At 45.7% G+C, this 12,513-nt stretch overlaps 2 pseudogenes; both read left to right on the top strand.

Moving 5' to 3' along the window:
- Window positions 1–1,331: 1,331 nt before the first annotated feature.
- On the top strand, window positions 1,332–2,114 carry LOC146398974 (mitochondrial import inner membrane translocase subunit Tim29 pseudogene; annotated as a pseudogene).
- Window positions 2,115–8,718: 6,604 nt separating this feature from the next.
- Window positions 8,719–12,513, top strand: part of LOC146398972 (sushi domain-containing protein 4-like) — a 55,158-nt pseudogene continuing 51,363 nt past the window's right edge.

The raw sequence follows: 12,513 nt of genomic DNA, 5'->3' as shown, positions 1-12,513 counted from the left end.
CATATATACATTCTTTTTCTCACATTATCATGCTCCATCATAAGTGACTAGATATACTTCCCAGTGCTGTACAGCAGGACCTCATTGCTTATCCATTCCAAGGGCAATAGTTTGCATCTATGAACCCCAGATTCCCAGTCCACCACCCTCCCTTCCCCTCCCCCTTTGAGAACTAGAAGTCTATTCTCCAAGTCCATGGTTTTCTTTTCTGTGGAAACGTTTATTTGTGCTGTATGTTAGATTCCAGATATAAGTGATATCATATGGTATTTGTCTTTCTCTGTCTGACTTACTTCACTTAGTATGAGAGTCTCTAGTTCCAACCATGTTGCTGCGAATGACATTATTTTGTTCTTTTTTTATGACTGAGTAGTATTCCATTGGTATATATACCACTTCTTCATTTATTCATCTCTTGATGGTTGTTTCCATGTCTTGGCGATTGCGAATGGTGCTGCAGTGAACATACAGTTGCATGTGTGTTTTTCAAGGAACGTTTTTTCTGGATATGTGCTGAAGAGTGGGATTGCTGGGTCCTATGGTAGTTCTATATTTAGTTTTCTGAGGTACTGCCATACTGTTTTCCATAGAGGTTGTATCAATTTATATTCCCACAGCAGTGTAAGAGGGTTCCCTTTTCTCCACACCATCTCTAGCATTTGTTACTTGTGAACTTATTAATGATGGCCATTCTGACTGGTGTGAGGTGGAATGTTCCCTTTCCCAGAAACATATTGGAAATAATTCTGGATAAATACATTTAGAATGGATAAGCAATGAGAGCAATGAGGTCCTGGTGTACAGCACAGGGATCTATATCCAGTCTCTTGAGATAGAACATGATAGAAGGTAATATGAGAATAAGAATGTGTGTGTATATATATATATGGCTGGGTCACTGTGCTGTACAGCAGAAATTGGCAGAAATAAGAAAAGAATTCTCTTTTCTCCAAGCCATGGCTACTAAGCTCTAAAGCATATGTAGAATTTGAAGAATTGGAGTGAAAGCAATTGAGAGGAGTTCCTGCTGTGGCTTAGAGAGTTAAGAACCTGACATAGTGTCTGTGAGGATGCGGGTTCAATCCCTGGACTCGCTCACTGCATTAACAATCTAGCGTTGCCACAAGCTATAGGGTCGGTGGCTCAGAACCATGGCCATGCCCTGGCCGTGGTGTGGGCTGGCAGCTGCGGCTGTGATTCAGCCCTTGGCCTGGGAACTTCCATATGCTCCAGGTATGGCCTAAAAAGCAAAAAGAAAGACAGCAATCAGCACCTCAGGACTCTGGTTCCTAGGATAAGAGTATTTGAGCAGGACTCCAAGCTGGAAGAGGATGGCGGCGGCTGCACTGAAGAGGTTTTTGTCCCAAAGCCCTGGGGAGGCGGGTGACGCTGAGGCCAGAAAGCCTGGCGTGTGGGCACTGTTGGGAGCCAGGACCTGTGTGCTGCTCCAAGACTATGCAGAGGCCTGAAGGGACGAGGCAGCGGCAGCGCAGGAGCATGGCCCAGGCAGGAAGCCCTGTACGTGGGGCTGCTGGGCGGTGCGGCAGCCTGCGGCGACCTAGCGCCAAGCGGGGCAACTTTTGAGGAGGCACTGCAGCTGCGCCAGGGCCTCTCCTGCTGCTGGCGCTTGCCACACGCAGCTGGGACTCCAAAGCATTTGTGCGGCGGCTGCTCTGGCTGCGGGGTCGCGGCTGCCTGTGCCACGTGAACATGGGCCTCTGCTCACTGGTGTACGAGGCACCCTTTGACGCCCAGTTCAGCCCTACCAGACCCGCTGCTGCTACCTGCATCCCCACTGGGCGGACTTCCCTGACCTGATCTTGGATGTGGGCTTCCTGGGCCACTGGTGGGTGCTGGGGATCCGGATGCACGACTGTGACATCAAGGATGACGAGTTCCTGCACCTGCCAGCACATCTGCGTGTTGTCGGGCCCCACCAGCTGCACTCAGAGGCCAAGGAGCGGCTCTTCCATGAGAAGTACAGGCCTGTAGTACTCACCGTGGATCAGGTGGAGCAGGCACTGTGGGAGGAGCAGGTCCTGCAGAAGCAGAAGAAGGACCAGCTCGCCCTGAGCCAAGCCAACCCACTGGCGCCCCTGGAAGTCGCTAGATGAAACCCTGCCAACCCAGGATTGTGTGGTTGGTGAGAATCAGCCTCAAATGTAGAGCGATGGAAATAAATTGTGTACGGTGATCTCTCCGTGGGTTTTCAAAAATTGAGGGCCTCTCTCTCGCCTGCTCCTTTTGAGTTGATGCTAATTCAGAGCCTCCTTGGTCTCAGAGTTGGGAAGAGCAGAGCAACATGCCTTGTAACACTTATCACTGCCGGAAGTAGGGAGGAGCCTTAGATGGAAATAAGCCTTTGCACTGGGCTTATTTCCCCCTCCCCCCCCTACTAAAGTATCACAATTGTTAGGTGACTCCCAAGCTCTCCTAAGAACTTTTAGATTTTCATTTTAAAATTTGAACTGAAATGTTTATCCCCTGTTTCCATGACTAGCATGTTTTTTAAAAAGTAATTTTAAAATAATTATGGTTTCAGAGGAGACTGGAAAAATAGGCATCCTGTGTATCTTCACCCAGCCTCCCCCAAATCATAACTTATGTAATCATTCCCAACCCAGGAAGTTAATATTGGTATGATTATTTGGATTTTATGACAAAACATTTTGCAAAAACAACCTCCCCCACCCCTATTTTTTAGGGCTACACCCATGACAGATGGAAGTCTCACAGTCTAGGGATTGCTGCAGCCACAGCAATGCAGGATCCAAGCAGCATCTTGTGATCTCTACTGCAGCTTGCTGCAATGCCAGATCCTTTAACCCACTGAGTGAAGCCAGGGATTGAACTCTCATCATCATGGATACCAGTTAGATTCTTAACCCATTGAGCCACAACAGGAACCCTCAAAACAACCTGCTTTGGAAGTTCCCATGTGGCACAGTGGGTTAATGATCTGGCATTGCCATAGCTGTGACACATAACATTGGTGTGGATTTGATCCTTGGCCAGGGACCTTCCAGATTCCACAGGTGTGGCCAGAAAAACCACTCAAAACCAAGCTGCTTTTACCATGCATGTACGGATACTGATGTTAAATGACTTGGAGGGACAAAGCATTTTCTGATCTGGAAATCAATACGGAATCATAGCTTCTGGTTATGTTTTACTTCAATAACCCTGAAAACACAGAATTCTATGGAAAGGATATGTTGGTATTCAGAGCTGGGTTATGGTAATCATACTTTTAAAACTAAAATACTAAAAGGAATGTCACTACCTCTGTCACCTATGTGACCTATAGCTAGTTAATAAACCAAGACATGAAATAACCAAAAAGAAAAAAGGAAAATAAAGTTTATTTGGGCAGTGCGCATTATTTTCCATCCTCTTCCCTAACACCTAAAGCAGCCCACCTCCTTAATGGATGTGTTATCTGATGGGGCTGATCATCCACATTACAGAAAGACATTAAGAGAACAGACCTACAGAAAAAGGACCTGTGCTGGGAGCTGATCCACCAGGGGGTGATTTGAAAAGTGGAGTCTGAGACCGTGGCAGGCCCTAGAAAATTACTACCTTGCTCAATGGGATTAGTTGTCCAAAAGGAAGAATATTTTCTTCTTGTACCATCCCATTTTCTGATTGCTCTCTTTTTACTGCTTGTTATTATTTCTCTCTTCTGAGCCAGGGGCTGGCCTCCATGGCTGGCAGCATCCTGATCATCAGTACTGTCCTGGGCACAGGAAGAGATCCAACGGCCAGCTATGGTGTTGTGAAAGCAGAGAAAGGGTTGGTTGCTCTTTTGAAAAGGAAGGGAGAGAGTAGGATGGACAGGAGTTGGGGGTTGATAGATGCAAACTATTACATTTACAATGGATAAGCAATGAGGTCCTACTGTACAGCACAGAGATCTTTATCCAGTTTCTTGAGATGAACATGATAGAAGATATTATGAGAATAAGAACATCTATCTATCTATCTATCTATGTATCTATGTATCTATGTATCTATCTATCTATCTATCTATATGACTGGGTCACTGTGCTGTACAGCAGAAATTGGCAGAACTGAAAATCAGTTATACTTTAAAAAAATAAAAATTACAAAAAGAAAAGAAAAGAATAAGCAAAGAAGGAGTACAGATTTGGGCTTGTCAGGAAATTCTGCTGCTCTCCCATAGTCATTTCTATGACACTGTCATCATTTATTTATGAGAGCTGGAGGCAATTTTCTGATGGATTCAGGGCTGCATCTTCAGCACTTTCTTGAATGTCTGCCCTCCTCTGACAGAGAACATCTCTCGCTGGGGACAGAGAGATGTAACAAGAAGAGGGGTGGAGCCTGGGCCCCTGCAGTCAGCATGGCTCCTCTGTGAGCAGGGTGCAGCTGTCCAAGAGGTGCCTGTGTGCTGGTTGGAAAGGAACAGATGTCCTGGCCAAATCCTTAGCATCAACCTGCCTTGGGTGCTTCCCTGAGTGGAGAGGGAGGAGGAGGACTGGGTGTTTGAGGATATGGATTGGAAGGTTATAAAAATCTAAGAAACACAGTCTACTGAGGCTGAGAGAAGAGAGGAAGGTGAGAGGTCATTAGGAGAGAGTGTGTTTGTGATGGGGGAGAGTGTTCACACCCTCTTTGTCTGTGGCGCACATCAGCTTCTGGGAATATCAGAGCCATAGTTGTGAATCTTTGTTGGGATGAGGTAGGAATGGTAGCCTGATGAGCCCAGCAGAGCATGTGGCGCCATCTACTCATCCACCCACCCACCCTTCAGCCATTCATCTTCTGTCCATCTGTTCATCCATCCACCCTCTTATCCTCTGTCCATCCATCTATTCTCCATCCATCCATCTATCCATCTATCATTTTTCCATCCATCTATCCATCCATCCATCCATCCACCCTCTTATCCTCTATCCATCCATCTATCCTCTATCCATCCACCCTCCTATCCTCCATCTATCCAGCCACTCACACACTTATCCTCTTATCCACCTATCTACTGATCCTCTGTCCATCCATCCACCCTCCTATCCTCTCTGCATCCATCCATATTTATTCATCCATCCATCCATCCATCTACATCCATCCATCCATCCTCTATCCATCCATCCACTCACCCACCCACTTATCTTCTATCCACCTACCCTTCCACCCACCTATCCTCTATCCATCCACCCAGCTGTCTCTCTATCCATCCATCCTTGAGATCCCACATTCTCAGATACTTGTCCTTGGGCAGGTGTGGGACCAGCTGCCTCAGAGTCAATGGGAGAGCTTTCTAAAATGTGGGGCTTCTGGGCCCCACCTCAGCTAGAGAGCCTGGACCAGTGGTTGTCCATGTACAAAGGTGTCCCTGTGCTCCTGAGGTGCAGCTGGAGGCCTGAGAAGCACTTATGATGAGCTTCCTGCCTCCTGCTTAGTCTATATCTGTCAGTTGTCTGTGTGGGTTCAAGAAAGATCATTCAAAAATACACATCTGACCCTGGTCATGTCTTTGTTCAAAGCTCTCAGTATTTGGCACAACCCCCACCCCGCCTCCTCATTGACTCCAAACCCTTAGCTCACACCTGCCCCCAGCCTGGCAGAGCTACCTCTTTCCTGAAAGGTGCTCAGCCCACTCCCATGCCCCCAACCTCTCCCCACAGTGCCTTCCGTCCCCCTGCCTGGCTGGTGTCTGCCCAGCTGTGAGGATTCACCTTCCAGAACCCTGTCCCCTCCTCTTACCCTTGGTTACCCTTCTGTGGCCACCCACTGCCTGATCAGTGTCCCCTGCCCAGTGCTGTTGGAACAGAGAGGCTCTGTTGGACATAGGGTGTATGTGTGACAGCTTTCTCCCACAGACTGCCTGAAGAGATCTGTGTGTTTCTGCTCATGCCCTGTCTAGGCTGGGGTGGATCAGAATGCATTTTCTGCTCATTCCACCTCAATACCATAATGCAAATACATTTGTAGGGGTCGCCCTGAGATGACCTGATTTGGAAAGAAATCCTTGACCTTCATAACTTGAAAGCAGCTGACACTCTCCAGTACCTTCCCTTGGAATACAAACATGAAGCCATCACTTAACAGATTGCCAGTGCTTTATTGCCCTCCCCCAGATGGGCATCCTTCACCCTCCATGGGGCTTGAATGCATTCTGTGCTGTTGGGCTGCTCATGGTGTGGCAGGCAGGTGACTGCAGGTAAGGGGGGGCCTGGGCAGTGTCTCCTTTGTCAAAGCATATTCTGTTTGATAAAACAGCAGACCCGCTCCCATTTAAAGGTGTAGGAGAGTCAGAGGTGTTCACTGTCTACTTCCCTGCTTCCCACCTTTGCTTTCCACCCAGTCTGTAGCCTGGTGTCCTCAGTGGACAGAGCACATTACAACTGCTGGACCTCCTGCCACCATGGTGTCACGTGCAGTGTGTGACTTGCAGTGCAGCAGTGCTGGCAGAATGTGGGGTCATGAGGTCAGCCGGGGAGAGTGGTGACTGAGCCCATGAACATTGGGGTGGGAAATCAACTGCCTTGCAAGCCCAGTGTGGTACAGGGGATCAGGTGTCTCATGAGCCCGGAATCTTGGCATCACCTGGAAACCAAGTAAATCTGCCATGAGCCCCAGGAATGCTGCCTCTGGGTCTGGACTGAGATTTTCTAAGGCAGCCATGTCCTGACCTGCTACCAGCAGCTGCACTGGGGGTGGGGTGGGTGGGCTCACCAACCATGTCCAGTTGGAGTCACGCATGTTTGTTCTTGGCATTTATTCAGTAAGGACTTGGTTGATTATATATTTTTTTGGCATTGGTCTTTTTAGAGCTGCACCCACAGCATATGGAGGTTCCCAGGCTAAGGGTCCAATCCAAGCTGTAGCCGCCAGCCTACACCACAGTCATAGCAATGTGGGATCCTTAACCCACTGAGTGAGGCAAGGGATCGAACCCATGTCCTCATGGATATTAGTCAGGCTAGTTAACCCCTGAGGCATGATGGGAACTCCTTGTTGGTTGATTTGTAAGAAAGTGGAGTAGAGGACTTGATGGTGTGCAGGGGCTTAAGGTTCTCTGGAATGCCTCCATCCTTTGCCTCGCATGGTACATTGGAGCCTTGTGCCCACAGTGGACCCCCTCCTTATCCTTGGCCTCCCCTGTCAGCTCTCGACATCCTCTTTGCTTCAAGATCACCTTAGAGTTCCCTAGTGGCACAGCAGGTTAGGGATCTGGCATTGTCACTGCTGTGGCTCAGGCTGCACCTGTGGCATGGTTTCAATCCTGGCCCAGGAACTTCCTTATGCTGCAGATGTGGTAAAAAAAAAAAAAAAATTGGACCAGGATGTCTCATACTCTAGTGCCCTCTTTACTGTCTCTGGCAGCCCTGTGCTCTCAAGTCCACCACATCTCAGCCAGACATGGATCTCCAAGCCAAGCTCAGGGCCCACCTCCACTGAATCACACAAGCTGCATTCCATTGACCTCGTGGTCCCTACCATCCTGCTCCATGGCTCCACGCTGGGCTCCACACTTAGCTGGCCCTTGAGGGTCACCCCAGTAGGTCTCCCACTCCCTTTGCCAACTCTCTTTGTTCACTCATCAGACACCGAGGGAGCACATTCTGTGCAGGATTGTGATAGATTCTGTGGGTACAAAAGTAAAAAAGTCTGAGCACCAGTCCTGAGGGGCTCATAACCCAGAATGAGAGGTGGCCATTCTCCAAATGATTTTTTTTAAGTATAGTTGGTTTACAATGTTGTGCCAGTTTCTGCTGTACAGTAAAGTGACCCAGTCATTCTTTGACCCATACATTCTTTGTCTCATATTATCACCCATCATGTTCTATCCCAAGACACTGGATAAGTTCCCTGTTCTGTACAGCAGGACCTCATTGATTGTCCATCCTAAATTTAATAGTTTGCCTCTACTAACCCCAAACTCCCAGTCCCTCACACTCCCTCCTCCTCCCCCTTGGCAACCACAAGTCTGTTCTCTGTGCCTGTGAGTCTGTTTCTGTTTTGTAGATAGGTCCATTTGTGTTATATTTTATTTTATATCTGTGTGTGTGTATGCGTGTGTCTGTGTACACTATATTTTAGATTCTGCATGTAAGTGATAACATATGGTGTTTGTCTTTCTCTTTCTATCTTACTTCACTGAATATGAGAATCTCTAGTTGCATCCATGTTGTGCAAATGGCAATATTCTGTTCTTTTTTATGGCTGAGTAGTATTCCATTGTGTATATGTACCATATCATTATCCACTCACCTGTCAATGGACATTTAGGTTGTTTCCACGTCTTGGCTATTGTGAATAGTGCCACAATGAACATAGGGGTGCATGTGTCTTTTTGAATGAAAGTTTTATCTGGAAATGTGCTGAGGAGTAGGATTGCTGGGTGATATGGTAGTTCTATATTTAATTTTCTGAGGTACCTCCATACTGTTTTCCATAGTGGTTGTACCAATTTACACTCCCACCAACAATGCAAGAGGGTTCCCATCTTTCCACACCCTCTCCAGCATTTGTTATTTCTTAACTTATTAATGATGGCCATTCTGATTGGTGTGATGTGGTACCTCATTGTAGTTTTGATTGGCAATTCTCTAATAATTAGTGATGTTGAGCATTTTTTCATGTGCCTACTGGTCATCCATATAGGGCTGCGTTTGTGTTTCAGTGGTGGAGAAAGGAGTTGGGTGGGGGAGGGCAGGCTCAAGGAAGGCCCCTCAGAGGAGGAGGAACATGGACCAGGCCTGGCAGCTGGGGGTGAGGGCAGTGGGCAGCATACCTCCTCCCTCGCATGCCTTAGAGTGCTCTCAGCCACCTGTTGCTCCCAAGACACTCCTGCTGTCTCCCAGCCCAGCCATCACTCATGCCATCCCCCAGTACCTTCTTCTGCAAAGTTGGTTCTATCCTTGGCATCTTACCCATCTCCCCCTTTCCTAGTATTTCACCTTCCTTGGATCCCTTCTGCACTTTCTATTTTGGCCATGACGTTTCCTGTTTTGTACCTTTTGTCATTTACTTTCCCCATCTCCCTACTCCTAGGATTTCCTTGAAGGACTGATGGGGCCATGGAACTTCAATCACTTATGGGCCCTTGACTAAGCAAAGGGCAAAAAAAGCAGAGCAACTGAGTGCACTGGGATGTTTATGACCTTGGCTCTTTTGTTGGTGTAGTTGAGTGGCCCACAGAGTTAGAAAGTGGACAATGTCTGCCGTGGATACTGGAAGACCCTTGGCATCTGAGGAGAACACTCAGAGGCACTTTTTCTTCTCTCTGTCCATGTAGGGTTCGATGACCTTCAGGTGTGCACTGACCCAGGCATTCCCAAGAATGGCTTCAGGATGCCCAGCGGAGGGGTTTTCTTTGAAAGCTCTGTCACTCAGTTGCACTGCCAAGACAGATTCATGCTGAAGGGTTCTACAATGAGATTGTGTATGAAACACCTGAAATGAACCCTCGGCTGAGTCCCAAGTGATAAGCCCATGTGTGTGCAGGAAGGTAAAGTGCTCCCCCACCCCCACTCTACCACATGGAAGCCACTCACATGATGGGCATGTGGCCACTGGGGTACAGGGCTGGGTGCCAGACTGGCTGGTACCTTGGGATGCACTCTGCTTCAAAGCTGATCCTGCAGCCTGATGGAGGAGCCTGTGTGTGAGGTCAGGGCTGGGGCAGGGGAGAAATGCATCTGGACATTACAAATAATCATCCTCCTTCTCTGTCTCAATTATCATCTGATTTATCACCATTTTTGTCAATGCAAGAGAGCAACTCAGATAACATTGGGGCTATTTATTAGTGCACTGCCAACTCAGCACTTATGTTCCTCAATAAAATGTGCAGGAAATATATTGGCCCCAAACTGTGTCTAATGATATGGAAGATGCATGTGTTAGAGGAATAAATCAATTACACCTTATCAAGTTCTGTGTTAGACATGATTCATTTAAGGAAAGAAAGAACTGTGGCAAGTAATGATTGATTGATAAGGTATATGTTTATTTCTAGCAATTATTCCTAAATTTATTGGTCATGACAAAATATTCATTTACTTCTACTAATTATCTCTAAGTCTGTTGGTTGAAACAACTTTATATGTAGGTGTGTGTATCTATATGTGTGTGTATATATTTTGCTTGTTTGTGTTTACTCTTTGGATATACTTTTAGAGTTTAAAAGAAGTCACTGAGTTTAATTGCAATGCCAAATTGTTCATGACATATCTCTCATGATTGACAAGGCTGAAATAGGAAAAACTGTGAATCAGGAAATAATTCTAGCCCTGAACTGCCAATAGGCATAGAATTTATATTTCATCAATATCATTAGAAGGGGTTTCACTTTCTCTTAACACCATTATTGATTTGGAGGATGGAGCTTTTATAATAATGCTATGTGAACTCTTGTTCTGATTTAGTGTCTGTCTTCTTTATGACACTTTTAAGATAATTTGATTTGACATACATTTATCAAACATCAAATTTGCTCCTCCTTATGGAAATTATGAAGGATGGGTAATTTATGTGTTAACCCTTAAAGGACTTGATATCTTTGCTTTTATTTCCAAGGTATTTTTTACAGTCAAAATTTATACAAAGAATTTAGGTTTTTAAAAATAAATTTACTTTTTCCTCTTACATGCAGTCCAAGCAAGCTATTATTTCCTTAAGTTATAGAAACTAAAATTTTATTTCATTTGCATCTTAAAACTTACTTGCTGAAACCTATGAACCAAGGTACCCACCCAGTGCCTAAAAGACAGATAAGCTCAAAAACATCAGAGAACAAAGGAAACCAATGAGCTTCCTCACTATTGCCCAAGATGAGGGTCTTCTGTTTCTTTGTCATCCTAGGGGGGAAAAAAAGGCTTAGGCCTATTTAGGTAAGCATCTTTCCACCTTTGTAGGTAACTATGTATTGCATAGCAATTCCAAAAAGGGGAGTGCAAAACCACCTGGGAGTAGAGGCTTCTCTTGTACTGGTCTGTCAGCACAATTCTTAACACTTGGCTCCAGATGTGTGGGGAAGGCAGTAGAGAGTCAGCTTTTTGGATTAAGCAAGGTGCTTCTGATCGATGGCACAGGCCTCCTCATTTCCAGTCACAATGTTGTGCTGGAAGCATCATTTTAGGAAGTTTGGAATAACAGGTATTGCCTTTCTCAGCATGATGGTATAATTATTTTGAATCAAAATGGTGATTTTGGAGTTCCTGCTGTGACTCAGCAGGTTAAGAACCTGACTACTCACATCCATGAGGATGCAGATTTGATCCCTGGCCTTGATCAATGAGTTAAGGATCCAGCATTGCTGTGAACTACAGTGTAGGTCGCAGATGCAGCTCAGATCTGGCATTGCTGTGGCTGTGGCTTAGATGGCAGCTGAGATTCAACCCCTTGGTGGGGACCTTCCATATGCTGCAAGTGCAGCCATAAAAAAGAAATAAAATGGTGACTTTGTTGGTCTTTGAAAAGTTTGTATAAAGACATTAATCTGTTACCCTTGCAGTGGAGAAAACCATCACAGTCTGAGCCTCTGGACGTGGCTCACAGGGGTGAGGGGAGGGTACTTGTCTACTCCACACGTGTTGTATAGTAGGGACAAAGCTAAATTCTTTTGTCCCCTGATTTATAAATTGTCTTTATTCCTTGATTAAGATTTATACTGGCCAAATGGTAAGGGCTGCTGAATTCATTTATTTCCCTTGTCAGGTAATTCTTGGAAGGCTAATGGATTTTTTTGGCATGGTGATAAGCCTGATAACAATAATAAATACTCACATCTTTATAGGTCACTAGAGTTTAAAAGTACAGTCAGATTCACTATCTCATTGAACCCTACAAGGCAAGTCCTATTGTCCTCATTTCCTGATTAGGAAACTGAGGCTCAGCGACATTCATCTTCTTTGTCCAAGTCACACAGCTGAGGAGTAAGCAGTGGATCTGTGACTAGTTCTCAGCCAGCACTTTTTCCTCTCCAGCATTAGGTCTGATTTTCTTCTTGGTGTCACAAAATCCCAATTGTCATCAGTTACACAACCCAGTGTTATGCCAAAAAGGATCATCAACATTCAGAGTTGAAGGGACTCCGTAATCAGATAATTCAGGCCCTTGTTTGCATTTAGTTTTTGTTTGATCAGTAGGGAAACTGAGTCTCAGAGAAGGTAAGAGCCTTCTCAGACTTAACTGGTGATTTAGGGACAAATCTGTTCTAGCTCAGGTCCTGTCAGTGTGACCTGGACTCCTTCCAGATTTCCCTGCTGTCAGGCAGTTCTGCCCGACACACGGATTTTATTATATTTTTACTTATTTATTTGTTTTTGTTTATGCCTGCAGCATACAGAAGGTTTCAGGCTAGGGATTGAACCCATGCCACAGCAGAGACAATGCTGGATCCTTACCCTACTGAGACTTCAGGGAACTTTGAGAGGTACAAATGTAAAAAAGAAAAAAGTTCATTTGCAATAAATGCTTTGACATTTTTCTTTTTATCACTGCAGCATATGGAATTTCCCAGGCTGGGGGACAAACCAG

This window comes from Sus scrofa, chromosome 10 (assembly GCF_054392235.1).
Source record: "Sus scrofa isolate SSC_HxYL_T2T_F1_AM1 chromosome 10, Sscrofa_HxYL_maternal_Yorkshire_Landrace_v2.0, whole genome shotgun sequence".
Lineage (NCBI taxonomy): Eukaryota > Metazoa > Chordata > Mammalia > Artiodactyla > Suidae > Sus > Sus scrofa.
The sequence above is the reverse complement of the archived record's forward strand: the minus strand, read 5'-3'. Positions and strand labels throughout refer to the sequence as shown.